Source organism: Dreissena polymorpha, chromosome 1 (assembly GCF_020536995.1).
Source record: "Dreissena polymorpha isolate Duluth1 chromosome 1, UMN_Dpol_1.0, whole genome shotgun sequence".
Classification (NCBI taxonomy): Eukaryota; Metazoa; Mollusca; class Bivalvia; order Myida; family Dreissenidae; genus Dreissena; species Dreissena polymorpha.
Window position 1 is genome coordinate 32,111,362 of NC_068355.1, and position 12,459 is coordinate 32,123,820.

Below are 12,459 nucleotides of genomic sequence, written 5' to 3' on the forward strand. Positions count from 1 at the left end.
TGTCCCCCACTATAGTAGTGGGAAACATATTGTTTTTGCCCTGTCTGTTGGTTGGTTGGTCTGTTGGTTGGTTGGTCGGTTGGTCGGTTTGCGCCAACTTTAACATTTTGCAATAACTTTTGCTATATTGAATATAGCAACTTGATATTTGGCATGCATGTGTATCTCATGGAGCTTCACATTTTGAGAGGTGAAAGGTCAAGGTCATCCTTCAAGGTCAGAGGTCAAATATATGTGACCCAAATCGCTTATTTTATGAATACTTTTGCAATATTGAAGATAGCAACTTGATATTTGGCATGAATGTGTATCTCATGGAGCTGCACATTTTGAGTGGTGAAAGGTCAAGGTCAAGGTCATCCTTCTAGGTCAAATATATGGGTCAAAATTATCATATAATGTAACTTCTGCAATATCAAAGCTAGCAATTTTATATTTCACATGCATGTGTATCTCATGGAGCTGCACTTTTTGAGTGGTGAAGGGTCAAGGTCATCCTTCAAGGTCAAACGTCATATAGGGGGACATTGTGTTTCACAAACACATCTTGTTAAATTGTGATAATGCTAATTAATTGTAAACTCGTCATTTCATCAAACTGTGAACAAGTCCCCCTAAAACAACTCTGAAAAGTCATATTTTGTGGAGTTCAATTGATTTTTATCTCTATCTTCCTTTCACAGCAGGGGATATCACACTATAACAACGGTCACCTATAATTGTCTGGTGGTGTTCAGCTTCACTATAACAACGGTCACCTATAATTGTCTGGTGGTGTTCAGCTTCACTATAACAACGGTCACCTATAATTGTCTGGTGGTGTTCAGCTTCACTATAACAACGGTCACCTATAATTGTCTGGTGGTGTTCAGCTTCACTATAACAACGGCAACGGTCACCTATAATTGTCTGGTGGTGTTCAGCTTCACTATAACAACGGTCACCTATAATTGTCTGGTGGTGTTCAGCTTCACTATAACAACGGTCACCTATAATTGTCTGGTGGGGTTCAGCTTCACTATTACAACGGTCACCTATAATTGTCTGGTGGTGTTCAGCTTCACTATAACAACGGTCACCTATAATTGTCTGGTGGCGTTCAGCTTCACTATAATAACGGTCACCTATAATTGTCTGGTGGTGTTCAGCTTCTCTATAACAACGGTCACCTATAATTGTCTGGTGGTGTTCAGCTTCACTATAACAACGGCAACGGTCACCTATAATTGTCTGGTGGTGTTCAGCTTCACTATAACAACGGTCACCTATAATTGTCTGGTGGTGTTCAGCTTCACTATAACAACGGTCACCTATAATTGTCTGGTGGTGTTCAGCCTCACTATAACAACAGTCACCTATAATTGTCTGGTGGTGTTTAGCTTCACTATAATAACGGTCACCTATAATTGTCTGGTGGTGTTCAGCTTCACTATAACAATGGTCACCTATAATTGTCTGGTGGTGTTCAGCTTCACTATAACAACGGTCACCTATAATTGTCTGGTGGCGTTCAGCTTCACTATAATAACGGTCACCTATAATTGTCTGGTGGTGTTCAGCTTCACTATAACAACGGTCACCTATAATTGTCTGGTGGTGTTCAGCTTCACTATAACAACGGCAACGGTCACCTATAATTGTCTGGTGGTGTTCAGCTTCACTACAACAACGGTCACCTATAATTGTCTGGTGGTGTTCAGCCTCATTATAACAACGGTCACCTATAATTGTCTGGTGGCGTTCAGCTTCACTATAACAACGGCAACGGTCACCTATAATTGTCTGGTGGTGTTCAGCTTCACTATAACAACAGTCACCTATAATTGTCTGGTGGTGTTCAGCTTCACTATAATAACGGTCACCTATAATTGTCTGGTGGTGTTCAGCTTCACTATAACAATGGTCACCTATAATTGTCTGGTGGTGTTCAGCTTCACTATAACAACGGTCACCTATAATTGTCTGGTGGTGTTCAGCTTCACTATAACAATGGTCACCTATAATTGTCTGGTGGTGTTCAGCTTCACTATAACAATGGTCACCTATAATTGTCTGGTGGTGTTCAGCTTCACTATAACAACGGTCACCTATAATTGTCTGGTGGCGTTCAGCTTCAGACATTGCCAAATCAGGGCTACTCGTTAAGGGAGCCCACAGTATCCAAGCAACAAAGCCATCCGCACAGCAACGACAATAACAACAACAGCGCGCGGGTCAGCCATCTCAAATGTTTGGACAATCTACTCGCAGCAGTTTATTGAAATGTTTGCTCAGTATGGAAAACGATTATATATGCTGTGTTCTGCCCAAACTGGGCTTATGCTTGAGCGTAAACTGTTGTCCCAGAGACTTTCTTTTAACGAAAACTACCATTCAAAAGGAAAGTGTCCTCCCTAATTACCCTGGTTGGACTGCACAATTTAGGCCAACACTTTAAGCACATGCTTTAAGCTCACTTTTCCCAAAACAAGCCTTATATTTATATCCCATGTACATGTTTCAAATTTCCACGAATCATTCCTTGTGATATCAAAGTATGCATATTACATTTGTATTATCCTATGTTTGTATGGATCATGTTAGGTACTTGTTGTTTACATATATATTTCCATATGAGCCAGGCTCTGGAAAAACCAGGCTTCATGTATGTGACCTCCACACAGGCTAATTAGGGAAGACAATTTCTGCTTCATGTATGTGCACTCCACACAGGCTAATCAGGGAAGACAATTTCTGCTTCATGTATGTGCACTCCACACAGGCTAATTAGGGAAGACAATTTCTGCTTCATGTATGTGCAGTTCACACAGGTTAATCAGTGAAGACAATTTCTGCTTCATATATGTACAGTTCACACAGGTTAATCAGTGAAGACAATTTCTGCTTCATATATGTACAGTCCACACAGGCTAATCAAGGAAGACTATTTCTGCTTCAAGTATGTGCAGTTCACACAGGCTAATCAGGGAGGACAATTTCTGCTTCATGTATGTGCAGTTCACACAGGTTAATCAGTGAAGACAGTTTCTGCTTCATATATGTGCAGTTCACACAGGCTAATTAGGGAAGACAATTTCTGCTTCATATATGTGCAGTTCACACAGGCTAATTAGGGAAGACAATTTCTGCTTCATATATGTGCACTCCACACAGGCTAATTAGGGAAGACAATTTCTTCTTCATATATGTGCACTCCACACAGGCTAATTAGGGAAGACAATTTCTGCTTCATGTATGTGCACTCCACACAGGCTAATTAGGGAAGACAATTTCTGCTTCATGTATGTGCACTCCACACAGGCTAATCAGGGAAGACAATTTCTGCTTCATGTATGGGTACTCCAAACAGGCTAATCAGGGAAGACAATTTCTGCTTCATGTATGGGTACTCCAAACAGGCTAATTAGGGAAGACAATTTCTGCTTCATGTATGTGCACTCAACACAGGTTAATCAGGGAAGACAATTTCTGCTTCATGTATGTGCACTCCACACAGGTTAATCAGGGAAGACAATTTCTGCTTCATGTATGTGCAGTTCACACAGGTTAATCAGGGAAGACAATTTCTGCTCCATGTATGTGCAGTTCACACAGGTTAATCAGGGAAGACAATTTTTGCTTCATGTATGTGCATTTCACACAGACTAATCAAGGAAGACAATTTCTGCTTACTGTATGTGCAGTTCACACAGGCTAATCAGGGAAGAAAATTTCTGCTTCATGTATGTGAAGTCCACGCTGTTGCCATGCGACTCCCTGGTTAACAGCAGGTCACCCCTCCATACAATGTGGAATCACAGGTGGTTAGCGTGTGTCTCACATTTTAAGAAATAATACGATACACAACTCGCGTGAGCTACTCATTGTTGATCGGACCCGGTTAATGAAATCGTCAGGGGAAAAGACACACCATCGCAATGGACCAATGAAATCACTTGTGTGTTTATTATGTCAGCCAGTTGAAACGTATGTAAACAATGGTTTAAAACGGCGCTGGGCAGTTAGTTTTGATGCATAATGTAATGGCAAGAACTGTACGATAGTTTTTTTGTACATTTTATTAGCTTATCTATTTTTTGAAAAAAAATTATGAGCTATTGTCATCACCTTGGCGTCTGCGTTGGCGCCCGGTTAAGTTTTGCGTTTAGGTCCACTTTTCTCATAAAGTATCAATGCTATTGCATTCAAACTTGGTACACTTACTAACTATCATAAGGGGACTGGGCAGGGAAAGTAAAATAACTCTGACATGCATTTTGACAGAATTATGTGCCCTTTTTATACTAAGAAATTTGAAATTTTTGGTTAAGTTTTGTGTTTAGGTCCATTTTATTCCTTAAGTATCAAAGCTATTACTTTCATACTTGCATCACTTACTAACTATCATAAGGGGACTGTGCAGGCAAAGATATGTAACTCTGACTGGCATTTTGACAGAATTATGTGCCCTTTTTATATTTAGAAAATTGAAAATTTGGTTAAGTTTTCTGTTTAGGTCCACTTTATTTCTCAAGTATCAAATCTATTGCTTTCATACTTGCAACACTTACTATCATAAGGGGACTGTGCAGGCAAATTATGTAACTCTGACTGGCATTTTGACATAATTATGGGCCCTTTATACTTAGAAAATTGTAAATTTGGATAAGTTTTGTGTTTTGGTCCACTTTACCCCCAAAGTATCATAGATATTGCTTTCATACTTGGAACACTCGCAAACTATCATAAGGGGACAGTAAAGGACAAGTTGCATAACTCCGGTTGTCATTTTTATGGAATTATGGCCCTTTTTAGAGTTAGTAACTTTGAATATATGGTAAAATTTTGTGCTTAGATCCACTTTACTTCTAAAGTATCAAGGCTATTGCTTTCAAACTTCAAATACCTTTTATGCTATCATGAGGGTACTGTACCTGACAAGTTAAATTTTACCTTGACCATTGAATGACCTTGACTCTCAAGGTCAAATTATTAAATTTTGCTAAAATTGCCATAACTTCTTTATTTATGATTAGATTTGATTAATATTTTGACAAAACAACACTACCTGACATACCAATATAGACTCCACCCAAACCAACCCCCACGCCCCCCTCCGAATTCCCTCCCCAAATCCCCCCCATCAATTTTTGTTAAGATCATCTAATAAATGGCCACCACACCCTCACACTATACCCCACCCCCCCCCCCCCCCAATTTTTTTTTAAGTTATTTGTATTACTTTATTTTTGAAATACCATCTAACCATCCTACCCAAAAATACCCCCCCCCCCCTCCCACCAAAAAAAATTTTTTTTTATGCATGTTTTTGCAGTTTTGGAAGATAATGTAATAAATGACCACACACCCACACTATACACCCCTCTCACTCCACCCCTCCCTCCTTTGTGATTGAAATTGAGAAGGTCCCTTCACCTTTAAAAATAAAAATAGATGAGCGGTCTGCACCTGCAAGGCGTTGCTCTTGTTGAATTATGGTACTGAGGTTCGTGAACTTTGCAGGGAAAATGCCCTTTAGAACGTGAAGATTTCAGTCTGAGATCGGTTCTGATTGACAACAAGTAGGTAACGCGTGTTGCGTATCGTGTTGTTTCTTAAACGTTGACCCAGCGTTCGTAAAAATCTTGCAAGATATGTACCTTTCCAGAAAGGAAATTCATTTCTGCATTGAATAAGACCAAGTTCGTGAAAATCGCTGCATAATTGATGAAGTTCTGGTTGTTCAAAGCGATGTACTCCGTTTTTGGGTGATTTTGAGTTAATTAGCTTGTTATATATATTTGATATTGAACTTTTTTTTCAGAAAATTTTATTTTTTGTTATAATTTGATTATTTATCATTCAAAATGATGTTTTAACTACTTTATATTATAGCTACACGCTAACAACCTGTGTGTGGAATCAATGGAGTCAAAATAGGCTGACCCGTCTTGTAGTCATCCCAGTCTGGTGGTCAAGCTCAGGTTCAAGGTCACGGTGATATGGGGATGTTTGAAAGGCGAGTTTTGTCTGTTCGCTTAGTTCCTATAAAATTGATTGTTATTGCAAGATTGGAAGTTGTTACTACCTACTTTACTATATGAACAATAATTAAACATTAGTATGCCCTCTTTCAAAAAAGAGGGGTATATTGATTTGCTGGATGTCGGGCGGTCTTTTGGTAGACCAGTTCATTTCCGATCAAAAACTCGTCAATGGATTGACAAAATTTGCTTGAAACTTTACGTTTATTGCCCTTGGACAGTAGATGAACCCTATTGAAATTGGGGTCATGCGGTCAAAGGTCAAGGTCACTGTCACAATAAGTGTGAAAATCATTTATGATCAATAACTCATCACAATGGACCGATTGGCTTGATACTTCACATGTGCATTGACATTGAACAGTAGATGACTACCATTGAAATTGGAGTCACTAAGACAAAGGTCAATTTCACTGTGACAATAAGTGGGAAATCGTTTCCGATAACGAACTCGTTAACAAATTGACTGATTGACTTGTAACTTCAGATGTGCATTGGCCTTGGATAGTAGATGACCCCTGTTGTAATTAGAGTCACTAATTCAAAGGTCAAGGTTACTGTCTCAATAAGCGTGAAAATCTTTTCTGATAAATAACTCGTTAACGAATTGACCGATGGGCTTGATAATTCACATGCATTGGCCTTGGACAGTAGATGACCGCTATTTAAATTGTGTTCACTAGCTCAAAGGTCAAGGTCACTGTCGCAATAAGTGTTTAATTGTTTCTGATCAATAATTCTTCAACTAATTGACCAATTAACTTGATACTTCACATGTGCTTTGGCGTTGGACTGTAGATGACATCTTCAGAAATTGGGGTCACTAGGTCAAAGGTCAAGATCACTGTCTGAATAAGTGTCAACATCGTTTCTAATCAATAACTCGTCAACCAATTGACCGATTGGCTTGATACTTCCTATGCCGATTGGACTTGGGCAGTAGATGACCCCCTAAAATTGGGGTCACTATGTCAAAGGTCAAGGTCACTGTCACAATATGTGTAAAAATCATTTCAAATCAATTACTTATCAACAATTGACTGATTCACATGTGCATTCGCCTTGGGCAGTAGATAATCCCTATTGAAATGTGCACATTTTATCATCCTATGTGAAAGTGACATAATGAATGCCCATTGTTATACCCAGCCACAGCCAGAGTGATCTAGAATTGGCTTTGTCTGTATGTCATTTTGTCACAAACTATATCTAAGAAAATACATAAGATTTTAACATTAAACTTTATGGTTGTATAGATGAAGAGAAGTGACTTGCACAAGAACCATAACCCAACACTGTCTTATATATGAGTTATTGCCTTTTGTTGTTTTTATATGATGTAACTTTTCATGGCCGTATCTCAGATACGATACAAGATTTCGAAACTTCATGGTCTCAAAGAAATCAATGAGTAAATGTGCTTGCACAAGAACCATAACCTTTCACTTTTGTAAATAAGAGTTACATGTATTGCAGTAAAATATAAAGCAAAAAAAATTACTATTTAATAAATAAATACATTGAACCACATTATTAATGAAATAATAAATCCTAAATGGAAGTCAGAGCTAAAATGATGCTTACCTGATCATGGATTTCAATCAATTAAGTAGAATCCTGCTGTTTTTATACCTGTACTCATTATCTGCCTTGCATCAGATCGCTGCAAGTGTTACCGGAAAGTTTAATAATTTCTTTTATATTAGTACAAATTATGTTAAATTGCATAATTGTGTAAAAATGTATACTTGCCCTTGTCTGGTCATAGGTTTGAAATGACTAAGAGTTAAAATTTAATGTTTATAATTCATTTCAGGTCCAATATCTGAAGCACAACCACTTTCCAGCTGAGAGGCCCATGATGGAGATACCAAAAAACACCAAGATACCAAGCCGCGACTTGCTACCATGTCCCGTGTCTACCTTACCCAGAAGTCAGACCCCTCCGTCTTCAACCATGCCACGTAACCACAGGGGCGTTAACTAGGACTTGAACCAAGACAGGGACTTTTACTGCGAGACAGTTTGGGAGGTCCTGAAACAATACTTCTCGTTCAGAACTGCTCAGGAGGGACGGTACTCTCTGTCGGATTATCTGGGGGCGTCCTTGTCTTCAATTCAGTTCCCGTTGTCTACTCTGGTCCCATGGGAATGTATTCAAATCTCCAGTAGAGCTACCAAAACCAAAAAAGCAACTACCCGCAGCCAAACTTGCTAGTTTGGCACACACATTTAGCACTGCAGGGAAATGCAAAAGGCCAAACCATGCCTCAGCCAAATGGCAGCAACATAAACTCTTATCCGGGGCAGTCCGGTTTGCCGCAAAGTGAGCCCAAAATGTTTGGCACCCCAGCAACATCACGAGGTTACGTAAAAAATTCGGATTGTTCAAGAACAAACCCTGAACCCACCTTTCGGAGCAGGAAATCTTAGCGAGGAACAATTATGGTGGATATCAAACCTGCCCAGACAAAAAAAACAAACTCAGGCACACCAACAGTTTTCAAGGCCGCAACCTTAAGCAGAAGAGAAGAAATGCTGACTAGAGGTTTGTTGAGGATGGACAGTGAGGAAAGTGGATAGAATTTAGCTATTAGACAAGTTAGGAAAAACACGGTGAAAGAAATCATGTCATACCTGTATCAGCGAGAGTTGAAGTCATTTATAGTGGATGTTGTTGCACTTAGGGAGTGTACAGAAGAAACGCAGGATGGTGCTTTTTGTATTTCAATGAAGGGTTAGAGGTTGATGAACGTGTATCAAGCCAAGCCGCTATTTGTGTAATGCAAATAGACTGTCTGTGGGAAAGCATGGCTTTATGCATGTGTGTTAAGTGGCAGTCCACAAAGACTAATCAGGGATGATATTTTTGCCCAAACTAGATTTCTCGTTTGGAAAAGACTACATTTAAACAAAATTTCCTTAAAAGCAGAGAGTTTTGTCACTTGATAAGGACTGCATTTTCTACCCGACACTTTACTTTACTCACGTGAATTAAGCACAGTTTTCCCAGTGACAGGCTCTTCCAATATTGAACATTTAACATTGACATTTGAATCATTCATGCAAAGTGGCTGCTTAAACAAGCTGGCACAAAATCTTAATATTATTCATTGAGACTAAGACATATTACTGCCTGCCAGTACAAAGATTGATTGAATAGACAATAACTGGTTCAGGGCATTTGGATTGTACTACAGTAACATGTTGTAAAGTTTTAGGTGTTAACACCTGACTTAGTATCCACTATTAAATAATTGTTGCAGACATTGTTCTACACGCATCAAAGTATTTTTTGGGGGATGTAATATAAAATGTTATAATATTAAAATGGCCAAGATGCAAGTAAGATACGTCAGATTATGATGCAAACATGCATTATTCAGAGCAAGTGTTAAAAATCATGTTGTACGAGATTTTTTTTACAAATTCAGTGCTTTCCACTGGCCATATAACAGTAATTTGTGAGGGGGAAGGGGCTTGAATACGGAAATCAAAGTCTCCATGACGTTTGAATTTTATGTATCCGATTAATATCTTTTCAGTAACTGAAACTTGACCATTTGGCGATCATGCAAAGTTTGCAAATCCTTGCCTTCTCATGTATACATTTGTTGCTAGATTACGTTGTTTCTGATCTTTATAAATAATTGTACATATAGAGTATTTTATAGAGTAACCTTTTTTAAATTCTTAGATGATACAAAAAGTTCACGTTAATGAACATTTTGTTTGAAGTTTGTTTACTTTTTTCAGGATAATGGTATATTTATTTAGTATACCACTGTGCTAAAATGTCAACTGGTTATGTCCAGCGTTGTTTATAAATTATATACTAGCTAATGTGCAATGCATTGTTTACAGTAAAGTTGGCATACAATAGTGTTGAAATGTCTCAAATTGCAGACTTTAAATGTAACACTATTAAATAGTGATTATAGGCAGTTAATTTGTTCCCCAGATGTCAGAGGAATATTCTGTTACGTTTGGAAGATAGGATACAGTCATAAGAAAGTGTATTCATTTCATGCATAATAATTGTTTTATGTATTTATGTTATGTGTAGTTGATATTAAACTTGTGTTCAATGTATTATTTCACTCATGTGAATAATCATAGGAATAACACATACTTATAGGCGCTATACTATTTAATGATGTTACTACGCTGGTGGCTCAGGTAAGACTGTATCAGTTTCGTGGCTTGTGCTTTTTCGCATCACACTCGAGGCTCCACATCTCGTGTGATACGTCATTACACAAGTCACTTGATTGATACAAACTCTTTGAACAATTGACTAGCGTAATATTCCGCATATAAATCTGTTTTGTAAATGTCAACAACTAAAGTACTTCAGCTTAGGTTTTAAATAAAAAATAAACGACACATTGTTAACTAAAATGTTATCAATTGTTTCGTCGGCATCTCGTGTGATACGTCATTAAACAATCCACTCGACTGATACAAACTCTTACAACAATTGACTAACGTAATATTCCGCATATAAATCTGTTTTGTAACAAGTAAAGTACATCAGCTAAGGTTATAAAAATAAACGACACATTGTTTACTAAAAAGTTATCAATTGTTTTGTCGGAACAAACTGCAGGATACTTATATCAGGAGTACCAGACAAACAAAATCTTAACATCCTTTTTCTTCAAATGAAAAGTAACACATTTAGATTTAGAAAAAAATATGTTATTCTAATCTAGAAAGGTATTTTTTATAGGTAAGGTCTTCTCACGATGAAGTATATAATTAATTTGAAATACTGGAAATAGATTTAACGTCGTGATACATATATAATACAATAAAGCATATTAATTTTTAACGAAACCCATATCATAAGATTTGTATATACTCACTTCATGTTGACGAAATGCTTATTCTTTTTGATAAAAATACCGTGTGCAGTCAAATTAGTTTTTGTGGATTTTCTATACATTTTATTCAATGTATATACACATTTATGTATAATACTATGGGTTATGGAGGTTTCGGTAAATGACAAGTTCGGTAAATTGATTTATATAGTAAAAGCCGTGGAGGTTTCGGTAAATTGATTTTATAGAGGAGGTATACCTACAACGAGGTGTTAATGACACCTATTTTCGGCTTACAATAACATTAGGGGCATTTATTTGCAAACTGTGGATTAATTTTGATGTACATTAATTGAGTTGTTTGGCACTAATTAATTTATCTGTTTAAATGTACGGACTTGATTTTATCAAATTAGAGATGTTTGCAAAGTGTTATTATTAATTATCCAGGCTTGCAACCTATTGATATTCTAATCGATGGAGGTAAATTATATATTAAAAGTTTATCTTTAGGTCATGATCGTTTTGCATTTTATATATGTTTTTAAAACAATTAGTTGATAAAAACCTTAATTAAAGCGTATCAGTTAAAGAAAATATAATAATGTGGCTCTTACAAGAGGTGGCCTCCACTTGGCAAGAGCTGGGCAACATATTCATTATGTTAGCAAACAACCTCATGTTTATATAATGGTTAAGTTTCGGTGGTTTAAAATACTAAGATCAAATATGTTTGTTTCCTATATAAATAAATTTCTTGCTTCTTTTTCCTACAATCAGGTCAGCACATAAGGTATTATTCTTAAAATAATCTAGATATTAGATCGTGAACATGCTTTAACACTGGTGGCCGAGTTTTTACATACACGACCAGTAACTTTCAAACTGTGAAATAAACAAACGTTTTCCTTCTTTAATCATGTTTACCAAAAATACTGGTGGTGACATCAAAGGATGTTTATTTGTGGTAAAAATAACATTATTATGTAATTGGGTAATTATAAAATTATAATGGTCATTGTCAAATAAGAAATGATCATCAGCCACATCAATGCCCTGGGACCATCCACAGCGGTCCACCACATGCTCGACGACGACGAGTCTTGAACGATGAACGACTGATATGGTTGAAATGTAACATTAAATTGAATTGTGTCGTACATGTATCTCATTTGTATTAGAAATGTAATTAAATTAAATCAGCATGCGGAAAATCTGAATGATAATAATGTGTCGTATTAATATTGTAGTGTGTCAAAAATGTGTCTTATTAATATGTGATTACTCCCTCATTATTGTTTTAAATGACATGAAATATTCAAATATATATATTGCATCCATGTTATACTTGTTGCTAAATAAAACGGATTACAAAGTAAATCAGTTATTATTTTTTATTGAACCGATTTGTTTAGGCAAAAAATGATATCAGTTATTTTGGCCGTAAAACCCATTGTTCCAGTACAGTAGCCAGGTGCCTGTGTATTAAGTTGATAAGATAATGATCATCACAGCAGCTTGCTATTACACAGTGTATTCATTCTGCTGGCGTTGTGTTAGATTTATTTTTATCAGTTTTCAATTATGTGTATCTCTTCGCTTAACTCAAC

General features: G+C 36.9%; 1 protein-coding gene and 1 long non-coding RNA gene across 7 annotated transcripts in view; one reads left to right on the forward strand and one right to left on the reverse strand.

Annotated features, from left to right (window-relative positions):
• LOC127875434 (uncharacterized) overlaps positions 1 to 10,115 on the forward strand; it is a 666,243-nt gene extending 656,128 nt beyond the window's left edge. For 3 of the 4 annotated variants that reach the window (XR_008047417.1, XR_008047420.1, XR_008047418.1), the window contains one exon: positions 5,875 to 6,000. The gene's annotated coding sequence lies outside the window, so the exon portion shown is untranslated. Of the gene's footprint in view, positions 1 to 5,874; positions 6,001 to 7,839 lie in introns of those variants that run through there. The other variant, XM_052420497.1, reaches the window with a different exon arrangement.
• On the reverse strand, positions 575 to 2,389 carry LOC127875696 (uncharacterized). 3 transcript variants are annotated; one of them, XR_008047481.1, is made up of 3 exons: positions 1,998 to 2,389; positions 1,446 to 1,535; positions 575 to 848 (listed from the first exon to the last, which is right to left on the reverse strand). It is a non-coding gene; the product is annotated as an uncharacterized LOC127875696 (long non-coding RNA). The 3 variants fall into 3 exon arrangements; XR_008047480.1 differs by having other exon boundaries at positions 575 to 989; XR_008047482.1 differs by lacking the exon at positions 575 to 848 and adding an exon at positions 1,221 to 1,310.
• Positions 10,116 to 12,459: the final 2,344 nt, after the last annotated feature.